Raw genomic sequence first — 14841 nt, forward strand, 5'->3', positions numbered from 1 at the left:
CGAATTTTGAGCACTTTGGTTTTCTGTAGTTGTTTGAGCGTTTGTCTTGTTTCACGTTTATTCAGTCAGTGTTCTGGGTTCTGCCTTGTTGTCTGTGTATCTGTACCCTGTTTTCTCTCGGTTTGTTGATTTATTTTCCAGATTTTCATGTTTTTCTTTCTGTTTAATATATTTCCTGGATCTGTTCGTATTGGTGCTGTGACCCTGGACTGTCTTAATGACCCAGATTCTGGATTTGCCCTTAATAAATCTCGCTCTTCTCAGCGTCTGCGTCCAGCTCTCTATCGCTCCACGTTACACAGTGTGTTCATTCTTCATAAACCTTCTAAACACTTAGAGAATGCTGGATAGGATGTCCATAAGTAACATACACTGTGGAACTGTGAAACAGCAGTAGTGAATCTGCTCATACCACAGCACACACCACTGTCCACAGAAACATAAATCACCGATGCCCCCATGTGTGTACATGATGATACTTTTATTTTAATTGTGTCTGAAATGTTTTGCTGTCAGGTGTTTTCTTTAATAAATTAATTAATTGTTCATATTCATATGTTCCCTCTTTTATGTTTATAGTGCTGATTTCATTTGTTCAAGCTGGACTTGCTCAAGGTGATTTATATTCTGTTTATATATTATTTAAAACCCAAACTGCCATTACTAACTCTATTCAGCTATTAGATGAAACATGGAATGATGGAATGATGTCATTAGACATTTATGAAAAGTTGCTATTTTAAATGTATTAATTTACACATTTAGCATTTTAGTGTATGTATTTTATAATTAATGAATTTATTTAGTATTAAAACATGTGCAGGACCAGACAGCACTGACTGGTGTGGTAGATTTAGATTTAGATCTGTGTAATTTATTTGTTTTCAAAGTAACTGAATGAAGAATTCAAATGTTTAATGTTTCTGCAGGTCATGTTAAAGCTGTTGTGAGTGTAAGTCCTGATAATCAGCTGTTCAGAGGAGAGACTTTGACACTCAGATGTGACATACAGGGAGAAGGAGACACTGGGTGGACATACAGCTGGTATAAGAATAACTACAGTCTCTACCCACACACCACATACAATCCATACATGATCAGCTCTGTTACACAGTATGACAGTGGTACATACACCTGCAGCGGGTACAGGGGAAGAGACTCTCAGAGCTCAGAGATCAGTAATGCTGTTACATTAACTGTGTCAGGTGAGTTTGGACTGTGAATTTAGCCAATAGACATTCATAGCAAGGTTGTTATTGTGTGTGCGTGATTTTAAACACCCAGGATTTTATATTTGCTGTGTTACAGAGAGAGCCCAGGCAGTACTGAGTGTGTCTCCACAGAGTTGGCTGACTGAAGGAGACTCAGTGAGTCTAAGCTGTGAGGTCAGAGACTCCTCTACAGGCTGGACATTCAGCTGGTACAGAGCTGTTCCCTACAGAGAATGTTTAACTCCAGTAACACAAAATCATGGCTATGTGAGGTATTGTGTTGAGCTCCTCTCAGACAGCATCAGAGGAGCTGGAGGCTCCTACACTCTCAGTCCTGCTGCTCTACATCAAACAGGAGTTTGTGTGAAACATCAGATAATCACATAAATACAATCAAAAGCCTAGCTAGATGTTATTAACTAGATATGAATAAAGCAGTTTTCTATTATCAAAGGAGGCATCAAACTGGTTGTAATCTTTCCATGTTAAATGTGTTCACTACACTCTTGCTATGATAAGACAATAACAATAACATATGTGATGTATAATTTCTGTTTCTAAGGTCTGTCTCCTCCAGTCTCTCTGATCATCAGTCCCAGCAGAACTCAACACTTTAGTGGTGACTCTCTCTCACTGAGCTGTGAGGGACAGAGTGACTCTACTGGATGGAGAGTGAGAGGATACACACACAGTGGGAGGGTGTCAGATTGTTCATCAGACTGGGGATCAGTTACAGGATCTACATGCACCATCGGATACCTCTACACATACCACAGTGGAGTGTACTGGTGTCAGTCTGAATCTGGAGGGAGCAGCAATCCTGTTAACATCACAGTGCACAGTGAGTCTACATGTAGTGCACTCACTAGTTAAGGAGAAAAGGAAATGTTTGATAACAGGATATTATAGTTCACAATATATAGAACGATCACTTACTGACTAAGAAAACTAGAGTTAATAAGAAAAGCTGTTTAACATGTTCTCAGTGTGTGTGTGTGTGTGCGTGTGTGTGTGTGTGTGTGTGTGTGTGTGTGTGTGTGTGTGTGTGTATGAGAGAGACGTTAGTTTGCTTTCCAATAATTGGGTGATTGTGTGTGAGGTCAGAATTTAAAGATTTCACATCTTTATTATTACACTAATTTAAACAGAGCTTCAAATTTAACCAGAGCTTCAAATGTATGTTAGCAAGAAAATCATTTTATAATTCTGAATCTTGGAGCAGTAATCCTGTGAACATCACAGTGCAAGGTGAGACTCCATGTAGTGAATTTACGCTTGTACTGAGTTTACTGTAAACACCATGAACACCATGTCCTGTCCCTGACTGAACTCTCTTCAGTTTATATATTTGTATTTTCATATGCATTTTAGTATTTGAGACTATGGATATACATTGCTTACATTTAGTCATTCAAGCTACCTAACGTAACTGTTACCCATAATTTTCTAAGAGACAGAATAGATGTTTTCTACATATTCTTTCCACAGCAGAAATAGGAAATCAAATTACAGTAACCCAAGTACTCAAGGCAATATCACCATCTGGTGGTGGGAATCAGTATTTACATAAATGTAACATAAATCGTTCACATGTAATCCAGTTACATTAATTAAGGCTTAAATTTACTTGTAATACACTAATTTATTATAGAAAAATAAAATGCTATTACATTGCTGGATATATTGTAGATAACTGGTTCCAGTGGCGTAGTATCTATTTGAAAACTAGGGGCCATTTTAATTCTAGGACTGGCTGGTAGCATTTTAGACAATAAAAACATTTGTATTCATTTCTGTTGACTTTAAGAACCACCTGTACTGTCACCACATTACTCCTACTGTACCATCACCACATTACTCCTACTGTACTATCACCACATTACTCCTACTGTACCATCACCACATTACTCCTACTGTACTATCACCACCATTACACCTACAAGTGTCACATTACTGGACAAAGTGTCCAACGTGGTACTGGATGGAATAATTATGTAACTCACAGTCATGTGTTCACATTTTACACTCCAATCACAATCAGATCCCACATAATCTCCAGATAATCTCCACAAAACAAAGTGATTAACGGATTCGAATGCAGCATCGTGGGTCTAACCTGTTTGTTATAATATAAGTAAATACAGATTGACTCCAGGAAGACACTTGGGGTCAGTCAGCTGTAACATGCAGTGTTCTCCATCTCTTTCCACAGATTTACCCCCAACTACACTGACTGTGGAGCCTCAGAGTCCTGTGTTCACTGGAGAGTCAGTCACTCTGAAGTGTGAGGTTCAGGGTTATGATGGGTGGACATATCAGTGGTAGAAGAGGAAAGCTCAGAGTCAGTGGACTACAGTGTCTCAGTCTGTGTTTGACACTGTAAACAGAGACACTCTCACCATCAGTGGAGATGCTGTAGTTAATGGGGATCAGTACCAGTGTAGAGGAGAGAGACATGACAGACCAACAACATCACAGTACAGTAACGCTGTTACCCTCACTGTACATGGTAAGATTAATGTCATTTCAGGAATTTAATGTCTATTTCAATAACTTAAATTATTGTTTGTTAAATAATTTACACTATTTGTATTCAGCAGCATAATGCACACTCCATGTATTGTGTTTACTAGGCAAAACAGAAATTGTAGATCCAAAGTAATTACACACTACATTGTATTAGATATATTTTGTAATTACAGTTACACTGCATGGTATTAGACCTGTACTGTAATTACAGTTACACTACATGGTACTGAAATGCAAATGAAATGCAACTGAAATGCAAACTTACTTTGTACTTACTAAGTACTGTGTAATTTCTACAATGGAGCCTGGGTTGGTTCAGACTGTGCAATCGAATTGGACACAAATATTGAGTAGAGAAACCCTCAGACTCACATTTGAATGAGCAGGACTGTAATCCTGACACCAACCCCATCTCAAAGTCCAGTTAAAATCCAGTTACAGAATGTTAACAGCATGTGTATAACAGCTTGTTGAGTATGCTAAGATGGTATGTATTATACCCGTTACATGTTCAGTGACTTCACAGGTTAACATCTACAGATATGAACTTGGACACCCAAATAACATGAAAAACATCTGAATTCATCAGATTATAAACAAATCTGATATAAACAGTTAATTAAAAGTCTGTTGATTAATCTACTGCTTCACTACTGCCACACCATGTTACTGAGAGTCTCTTGTTTTTATTTTAAAATATTTAAACTACTAAAATACTTCATCTATTTTTAATCTGAGAATGTTAGTCATTTAGTCAAGATATCTATATGCGCTCTGCCCTTACATGTCCTGAACTGTGTTTCATCTCCATCCGCAGTTAAACCTACACCTGAACTCACATCAAGCCTTACAGGAGCTGCACTGGTGGGAAACCCAGTGACTCTGCACTGTAAGCTGGACCAGTCTGCTGGATGGAGCTTTTACTGGTCCAGACACACACAGAAACCTGAGAATGAGTCCAACACTGCAGCAAACTCCTACAACATCAGCTCAGTGGCGCCCTCTGATGGAGGCCAGTACTGGTGCAGAGCTGGCAGAGGAAACCCAGTCTACTACACAAACTACAGTGATGCACTCTGGGTAAACCTTACTGGTGAGGAACAGTTTACAGTGTATAACTACCATAGAAATTAAATTTATCAGTTAGATATTCAACAATATCAGTACTTGTCAACCCTCAGTAAAAGTTGGCACAATATTAGATTACAAGTGTCACTACATGTACTGTGGAGTCTTGGACATGTGCACAGATTGGCCACTAGAGGGCAGCAGTCAATTACACTTTAGTAGAAATATGACAACGCAAATCAGAAAATGTTTAATTTTCTGAATAACAGGAAGCTGTCATATCTGCTACAGGACATGCTTTATGTGTTCCTGAATTTATGGATTTATTCAACATTAAAACATGTACAGGACCAGACAGCAATGACTTGTGTGAAAGATTTAGATTTAGTTCTGTATACTAGTGAGTTTAAAATGTAGAATTATAGAAAACATTGTGTTGGTTATCTGTGTGATAGATTTAGGTCCACAGTAACTGTACACAGTAGGTGTACAGTAACTCTGGCTGTACATGGTAAGATCACAGTCATTTCATGAATTTAACATCTATTTTACTCATTTAAACTCTTTTTAGAAATTAGCAGAACACACGCAGTCCACATGTATTGTGTTTACTTATTAAGGGTAAAAAATATACTGTAAATGTACCTTTATTCCAGTAATACTGCATGGTATTATAGCTGTGAAATGCAAACTTACTACATTTCTTGTTAATATCATTACCAACTTATAATGGATCTTAAAAAATAATACACAAGACTGTTGTTTTGGCACCCCGGTTTAAAAGCATTTGTTTGCACCCTGCACTACAAGACCTGATCTCACTAATAGCGCCCCCTACTGTGTTGAAGAATCGAGTACACAGTGACCTCACATAGTCTGGAGCAGAGACGTGTGACAAATCATTTTGATTCATGTGATGTTTTTGTTCCTATGAGTTCAGTTGATGATTCTTCCTCTCTTGGCCTGGTTGGTTTGACTGTGGGACCGAGTTTGGTTGTCTTCTTCCTCTTACTGATCCTGCTGTGGTGCTACAAAACCAACAAAGGTCTGAGATCAACTGCAGGTCATTTATGAATAGTTTAAATATTATATGTTTGTATGATACACATCATCAAACCTGTTTACAGTATTAAACACTTTTCCTTTATTTCCATGTTGCCTTGGAGCAGAATCTCTGTGTCGCTGTACTGCAAGTCAGTCAGACATCAATCAGACATCAGATCAGACCCAGAGAGAGTCAGGAGGTGAAGGGTGTCAGTCACACCACTGCACACTGCTCAGACCATGACACAACAACAACTTTCATTATTAACAATTAACTTAAAGCTTTATCTTCTCTAAGACAATTTAAATAATCGTTCATCACTTGTGATTCATTCTCTACTGTGTCCAGTAATCTTTCAATTTAGCTTTATTTTCCTTTAACCCCAGAAGCTGCCCACATATATGACACAGCTAAGCCAGCAGACAGGAGCAGCACAGGTAACGATTTCATTTCCCACTGAGTGTAGTAGTGAAAGAGTTGGACAGAGTGCAGCTATACAGTAAAGCCCAGAAACCTCTTTTAGTAATAAACACAGTGTACTCTATGATAAACACACTGTACACTGTGATAAACACACTGTACTCTGTGTCAGATGAACCTGCAGATGATCTCAGTGATGTCACTTATGCTCAGGTCATGAAACATCGCAAAAAAGCATGAATAAAGGTACATCCACATCTCCCTCACACTGGGATTTAATTCACAACTCATACACAACATCACTCTATTATACATATAAGTAACAGGTATTATATAACAACACACTGAAGAATACACTCTGATTCACATCACTCTACTGTATGTATACTACTATATATATCTACTATATAATCATCACATGAGACAAAGGAAACACATGCTGGTCTCCAAAAGCAGCAGCAGTACATTGTGGGAATGAAGCGTGTAAGATGAGATGTTATTGGCTGGTGGGTTAGAACACTAAAGGTCAGTGAGAGGTCACGCCTGTGTTTGCTTTGGTTTTTTTCTCTGTTACTGCAGACACTGGTGCTGGACCCAGTGAAATTACTTATGCTGAGATCAAACTGAAACCAAAACAGAAAGCAAAGAAAAAAGAAGGTACATGAAAAGGAGAAACTTTAGTCACCTACAGCAGTGACACACCAAGATACAGCTGACCTGAATAACTCTTAAGATTCTATGTTTTGATTCACTGCTTAGTAACATTGTGTGCTTAGTTACCCACTGTAGGTTATTCAGGTCATGTTCTGTTTAATCATTTGGAGGGTTGGACTTATTCCTGTGGTGTAATTCAGGCTCTTCTGTCCCTACTAGAGAAGAGCAGTGTGGGGGCAGACACTGTATACTCAGAGCTGAGGCAGGACTCACACAAAGGTCAGAGCTCCAAGATCTATGGTATGATTTCAGAGGTACCAGGCTGTACTGAGCCACTACTGGACCCAAAGACCTAAAGGAACACTATAACTGGTCATAAGAAGAGCTTAAACCAGTCCTTCAAAACCAGCTAACAATGAAGGAAACAGAACTGAAGCCAGTCAGCAGATATCACTCCATAGAGTGCTCACTGATCTCCACTTCATTCATTACTGTCAGTACCAGCTGCTGTGGTTGGATTTATTTTTTAATAAATATGACTCAGTGAAAAAGGAGCCAGTGTTCATTTTAAACCTTGTTTCAAGTGAAACTGAATAACAATGCAAAGTGACTTCTTCTCAGGTTTATAATAATTAATAAACAATCCTGAAACATGTAAGAGCCCTTCACTGTTTATGTGCACAGGACTGAACCTACCAACTTTATTAAATATAGGACAGGTAGTGTGGAGTTGAACTGACAGTGATTCTATGGACATTAAACAGAAATAATGACTGATCCTAATGAATGTTTTCTGAATCATCTTTGTCAAGGTTGTTGAGGAACAGCACAGACTGCTGGGAAACAGAGTTCATCCTCCTGTGTTACTCACTCAAGCTTCTACAAGACCAGGAGTGTAAACCCTCTTATCCAAGTGTTCATTCATTTATTTGGTTTAAACACATTTTAAATGACCATTTCAGATACTCATGTCTACAACAGGAAGATGTTTTATAACAGATGGAGATGTAACAGGTTCGAGATAAAATCTCTTACAGTGAAAGTGTAGTTTTACCATAATGTACATACTAATTTCACTCTTAGTATAGAAATGCTTGATAACATTATAATTGTTTTGTTTGTTTTATCATATAAATCTTCATATGAAGTTTAATGGTTGTAGCAAAAACATTCCAGGAGAATCAGATTCAGTGGTGTTGGAGTTCCTTCTCTGTAGAGTTGATGAGTGTATGAGTTCTGTGGGGCTTCACAGCCAACAGACCTTCTGTCTTTTCAGCAGTTCTGAAGCTTGTGATTGAGTGACTGTTTATGTTTGTGTGTTTGTTACTAGAGTCACTCAGAGAGACACATTATACTCCACCTTTTAACCTTTGAGCCAAGAATTTTATTTTTTTTTGCAGTGTTATGTAACTGCAGCACTTTGTAAATAAATGACCTGGAGATTCCTGGTGATCTTCTGTAGTGAGCCTCACTAGGGTTTATCCCTAACCCTAATCCTGGTGATCTTCTGTAGTGAGCCTCACTAGGGTTTAACTCTAACCCTAATCCTGGTGATCTTCTGTAGTGACCCTCACTAGGGTTCAACCCTAACTCTAATCCTGGTGATCTTCTGTAGTGAGCCTCACTAGGGTGAAGGAATCAATATTTTTTTTTTATTTTGTGATTATTTTTGATTAAGTTTTATATTATGTTTGTTTTTCTGTACTTTTCTAAATGTCTCTGTAAGCCTTCTGTGCCGTGGTGTCTGTCTGTGAGGTATCAAGGTCAGGAGGTGATGACTCTCAGAAGGTGATGACTCTTAGGCTTCATCCACACCTCTCTCTCTCTATCATCCTCCTCTCTCCTTCTCCTGTCTCTCTCTGTCTATCCTACTTCTTCATCTCCTCCTGATCTCATGTCTGTTGTTGAATTAACTACTCATTGTTAGATTAGCACCCTTATTTTTGATGAATAAAAATTTGATCTGAAGTTTTTATATGTGCGTAAATAAACATCAGGACTCTGAGGATCAGTACAGTCTCCTGATTATTCACTGCTGAATTTCTAATCCTAACCCTAATTCTAACCCTAAACCCTAAACCTAACCCTAATCCTAACCTTAATCCTAATCCTGTTGTTGTTCTCTAGTAGGCATCCCCAGTGAGACACACCACTACAGACTGAAGGATATTAAATATGTATCACAGTCAGTATCACAGAAATGGACCGATCCACTGGTTCAGGAGGGCACTACCTCTGGTCACCAGGGATCAGCCCCACTGCAGCTCCTCCCTCTTGTCAATCACTCTATTGTGTTGCACCTTTTTTGGTGATTAGTATTAGTGTGGTTAAGATTTTCTTGTTGTGTAGTTTAGTTGGGGAGTCTTGCTGCTACTTTGTAGTCTGCAATCCCAAAGCGTTCTTTAAGTCTTCATCAGTCTGACAGGTTTTGATCTGACTTTTGTCTGTTACTGTTGCTTTGTCTCTCTGTTACTTTGTTACTTCTGGTATTTTTGACCTTTGCCTGCTGTTTCAGATTGTGGTACTGGATGTGTGTTTAGGGTTTATCCACCACACATTAAACTCACTCGGGTTAAACTTTGGTTCCTCACATGTTTTCTGGTCTCGTGTGTGTGTGGACGTCACTTTCCTCTTTGTTGTCAGGTCTGATTTTCTCAGTATGTGTGTGAGGGCACTGAGACTCAAAACACAACATCTGAAACCCTTTTAACTGGTTGGATCATTTTATTGATGTTTTAGTAATACAAGCCTCTAAAGATTATATTTCAAATAAAGAATTGCATTGGTGTTTTTTTTTGTTTTATTATTATTGTTAGACACTGGAGCCTTTCTGCCTTCAGGCACCCAATGCAAGGTCTCTGCTTATCAGCCATGACATGATGGCTTGCGCGCTAGCTGGTTGCCCGAGGTCGTCCGTTCCCTCTTCTTGCGTACTTTACTCCTCCCTTTCTCTTACAACAGCAGAGAACACAGCCAGGGGGTCCAGGAAGCCTTGGGGGAGCCGGCACCACGTGTATTGCCTACCCTGAAATGTAAATGCGAAAAGTGCTTGGCTGTCTGGGTGGATTGGTACAGAGAAAAAGGCAGAGCAAATATCTACAAAAGTAAAATAGTGATGGTGTGCAGGTATAGTGTTTAAAATGGCAGACACATCAGGCACCAGCGGGGCTATAGGAGCTACTATATTATTAATGTACCTGAGATCTTGTGTAAATCTCCACCCCTTACCGCCTGGTTTACGCACTGGGTTTACAGGGGTATTATAGGGTGACACAGTGGGAATGATTACACCTTGGGTGAGCAGGGAGTCATTGATAGGTGACAGACCTGCTTCTTTTTCAGGAGATAGCGGATACTGTTTACAGTAAACAGCGGTACCATGCTTGAGTCGAGCCTTGTAGGGCGGATAATCTAGATCATTCTTATGGGCGGCCCACAGAGATTTAGGGATGTCTTCCAGCTCAGGAAATATAGAGTGCTTTGCTGTGTTGCTAGGCTGGCCCAGCATGTCTGTAAACATAAAGATATTTGGTCTGGAATGGATCATCATTTTTCCCTGCTCAACAGAGAGAGAGAGATTCATTTTAAACATCAAATCGTGACCCAACACGAACCGAAGAAGGATACCTGGGAAGGGCAAGAAGAAGGGGAAGAAGGGGAAAAGATGCATTCCATGTTCTCGGGTACCCTCCTGACTCCTGCAATAGGAGAGCATGGTCCAGGTGCAGAAGTGGAGGAGTCACACGGGACTATGTCTGACCAAAACAACTGGTATAATGATTTCTAGTCCTCGGAGTCGGACACTGCGGACTTCTCCCTTACTGCGGCGAGACCATCACTCATCCGGGCTTCAATCCATGGGATCACAACGGGGGAGGGACCCACTGGGTACTTGGCAGTGGAATTTGTAGGGTCCTAAATGGACCTCACAGAGGGCTATGCGGAGTATGAAGAGCGAAGGGAGCGCAGTGACATCACGCTGGAGTTGGACCGGTGGTCCGATCAGGATGAGGACCCGTCGATGGAGGTGGAGGAGGTACCTCAGCGGGATCCCTCCGCTCAGACTGATACCATGGGCTCCAAGGGTGATGAGCCACCAGCAACCAAGGCCTCTCCTAAGGCTCTGCCCAGGGCAAGGTGCTCTAGGGGGAGACCTCCCCCTCCGAACAACGTCACGAGCTCCGAGGACGACGAGCCCCCAGCACCAAGCTTCACAGACTGTTTAATTTGTGTAGTGTTGTGCCTGTTCCCGTCACCATGTCTCTCCCCGTTACCATACATGTGCCTGTCCTGTTGTTCTGCTCTGTGTCCATGTCAGTCCCCATCAGTGTGTGCATTCCTGTGTCTGTCATTGTGTTAGTCCCAGTGTTCCTCCCTGTGCTCCTGCTCATGCTAGCCCGGGGCGGACTGCCCTGTCCTCTGGCCTCTCCGTTTGGCATTGGTCTCGGGTCCGCAGCCCGTTTAGCTGGCATGCCGGGAGTCGTGCCCTTAAAGGGGGGTTCTGTCACGTTATGGCCCTGCCCCCTCCTCAAACATCTTGGTGTGTGTGTGGGTGTGTGATCGTCCATGTTGCCATAACCTCTCATGTTATCCACCTGTTTTGCATTATGTATAATCGTCTTTAGTGTATATACGTCTCCTGTGTCGTAACGTGTTTGTTGATGTTTGAGATGTGCATAGCGTTAGGGCCTTGTCTTCTGTTTTTGAATGTTCGTAAGAATAAATGCCTGTTTCATCGTGCCTCATCCCCGCATCCTAGGTATCCTCGAATGGTCACAGGTTAAATGGAGAACCAGGAATAACTACAAACTGATGCATCAAAAAAATTGAGGGGCATCCGGACTTCTAACAGCCAGAGAGTGCACTTTAGGACAGTCTGCAGGGACCCCTGAAATTCCCACAGAGCTAACGGATGAGCCAGTGACTGGACCAGTATAACAGTGCGAGCTAAAGGATGAATAAGTGGCATTGGAGTCCAAAAATGAATAAGAACAGATATTGACCAGCAGATCAGTAACGGGAAGCAAATGAACATCATTAGCTAGGATGGCATTTAAACCTGTAAACTGGTTCGGATCATTGTCCAGATGGCAGTGCTGGATGGGAAGGCAGGCACAGCCTGACAATTACTAGGATGTTGGAATATGTCCCTGGGCTGCTGACCCTTCCCATCGTCATTCTTTGACCTTGACTCATCCCACCATTTCTTATGGCATTCACAAGCAAAATGACCCTTTTTGTGGCAATAATGGCACTCCAAGTTCTTCTTAGACTGGGTGCTAGCCATGGCAGGGACTGGTTGCTCTATTGTACATGCCTGCAGCCTGTAATTCAGGGACTTACTAAAGAGGTTCCCTGTGTTACACCACAGAGTTTTTGCATGTTGGGGATTCATATTTTGCAGACAAATTGATTTGTACAGGTTCCTGTCTGACTCAGAGGTTGGTCCAAGGCCCGTCTGCGCAGTCCAGGCCTTAGAAAAACAGGAAACAAACACTAAGCACAGCTCATCAGGGCCATATCTGCAGTTGGTTGCCACATATATATTTCTCTGAGAGGCCTGTAGTTTAAGTAGGAATTCCCTCAGGTCTTGATAAATGGTGTCAACGTTAGTGTGCTGGGCCCAGTAATAAACATTGTTGCAGTGACTTAATGCCATTAATCAGCTCCTCCTCAGTAAACCTGTGCTGTAAACAACACATCAGAATGGTCCTGAAATCAGGTCCTATTAATTGAGCATATTTGGTGCATCCCTTTAAAGCATCCACAAATGCATAAACATTAGTCATATCAGGTAAACTGTCACAAATATTTTTAATATCAGTCATGTTAGGAGGCATAATTCTACACAGTTTCTCACCCAGCATCATGAATGGAGCAGAACTATTCAGGGGGAGTGGGTGGGCTGGAGCCATGTCCCGAAGTCTCACCCTGCTGTAGAGAGGTGAGGTTAGAATAGATGGCAGGTGTGTCCCCTCCTCCTCCAGAAGGCCCCCTCTCAGATTCCTGATCTAGCTCAGATGTGTTTGTGGCCTTCTGCACAGAAACATCTGCCTGAGCAGGAGCCTGTCTTATCAGTGCATGCTTCACAAGTGGATGAAGGGATCCTTTCAGTTGTGTGGCAGCAAAAACAGCTATTTCAGACCCAGGCATCTTATTGGGTTTTACACCATGCGCCTTGTCCCACATCGGATTGACCTTATTCCAGGTCTGCCAAGAATTCTTCATATACTGAACATCCCAGCTAGCGTCCCCATATCCCTCATAAATAAACATAGCACAGTGCACTATAAAATCCCGTTCAAACAAGCCTCTACATGGATAATGTCTAAACCCAGCCCAACCAGCCAGACAATCAGTGTACGGATCACAATGTGAGCCCAAACCACACTGGGATATCCAATTCTTTGGGGTTTCCCCCTTTTTGTGTTTTACATAACTAATACCAGAACCCATGGGTCACACAGCAAAAATCACAAGTATATAACTATACAAAGAGCGCTCAAATTGGTACAGAGGAGGGAGGGTTCACCAATAAACAGTAAATTGTGTTTCAATAAGTCTCAGGCAGGATAACAAATCTTTACACAGTGTTCACAAAATTCAGCTCATGCCAACAAATGAGACTTCTTCCACCTTCTCAACAGGGAGGATAACAAGTTTGTACAGCTCATGCCAACAGACGAGACTTCTTCCACACTATCAGCAGGCAGGATAACCAGTACGTACAGAATTCAGCATTCAGTTCGTGCCAATGGACAAGACTTCTTCCACTTTATTAGAGACAAAAACACTCCTAAACTGAATTTAAACTAAATTTAAACACAGACATACTGAGTAGGAAGCAGACACATTAAATGGGGTATCACTAACTTGCACAGTATCCAACTTCTGACACCAGGCTGTTAGAAACTGGTTCAAAGTGACCAGTACTTCAGGTTTGATATCTTCTAAGTTACCCTCTGCCCTTTGTCCTCTGTAGCCAGATACGGGGAAGTTTTCCAAGTCAAGAAAAACTGACACCAGGGTAGTGAATCAAGAGAGCCACTTTATTGAGGAAAGCACACACACATATATATATATATATATATATATGTCCTATATCTACTACCTAAATCTACAGGATGATGGGGAAAAGTGAGGCATGTTCTAAGGGTCTATGTAGAAAGGAAAAAAGCAAGGTTAGTAAAGATTAGATGTTCTCTGCATGAACGAGCCACGAGCTGTTCCCGTGCCCGCCATGAGCCACTCCTGTGCTTAGAGAGAGAGAGAGAGAGAGAGAGAGAGAGAGAGAGAGAGAGAGAGAGAGAGAGAGAGAGAGAGAAGAAAGAGAAAGGGAGGGGTAAAGGAGACAAGAAGAGGGAGCGGATGACCTCAGGTGACCAGCTTGCAGTCAAGCCGTCATGTCATGGCTGATAGGCAGAGACATTGCGTTGGGTGCCTGAAGGCAGAAAGGCTCCAGTATCTAACACTCCCCCCTTTGATTCACATATCAGTATATAAACCTTTCTCATACACAGGTACCAAGGCAACATTAGCATGATTAATCATGGAGGTAGAAATGCGAGTTATGAAAGAAGACAGCAGTGACAATAAGCAGGGTCCACAAACAAGAATCAACACAATAATCAAGATTATGGGCGAATACATTTATGAGTCAAGATCTCCAAGAGCCGACAAGGGCTGACAAGGCCCGTCAGCCAACTGAACCAAGAATCATCAGCAAGTGGAGGCTCAGCAATAGCGGCCTTCATGGGCGAAGTGATGTCAGTAATGTTGTTATAACTAGGGATGTCAAAACAACATGTTTCATTAATGACCTTGCAGACGCCTCCCTCTTTTCCCAAGAGGAGATCTAGGGCTGGGCGGTTTTGTTAAACAGCGAATCTTATCTACCTCATCATTGAGTAATGC

General features: G+C 41.4%; 2 long non-coding RNA genes across 3 annotated transcripts; both read left to right on the forward strand.

Moving 5' to 3' along the window:
* Positions 1-579: 579 nt before the first annotated feature.
* LOC118240607 (uncharacterized) lies at positions 580-1499 on the forward strand. The gene is made up of 3 exons (XR_004775520.2): positions 580-615; positions 930-1205; positions 1309-1499. It is a non-coding gene; the product is annotated as an uncharacterized LOC118240607 (long non-coding RNA).
* Positions 1500-6820: 5321 nt separating this feature from the next.
* On the forward strand, positions 6821-8938 carry LOC145652929 (uncharacterized). Of its 2 annotated transcripts, XR_014119213.1 has the most exons (3): positions 6821-6930; positions 7147-7206; positions 7740-8938. It is a non-coding gene; the product is annotated as an uncharacterized LOC145652929 (long non-coding RNA). The 2 variants fall into 2 exon arrangements; XR_014119212.1 differs by having other exon boundaries at positions 7147-8938.
* Positions 8939-14841: the final 5903 nt, after the last annotated feature.

Source organism: Electrophorus electricus, chromosome 21 (genome assembly GCF_041902795.1).
Source record: "Electrophorus electricus isolate QZ-2024a chromosome 21, ASM4190279v1, whole genome shotgun sequence".
Lineage (NCBI taxonomy): Eukaryota > Metazoa > Chordata > Actinopteri > Gymnotiformes > Gymnotidae > Electrophorus > Electrophorus electricus.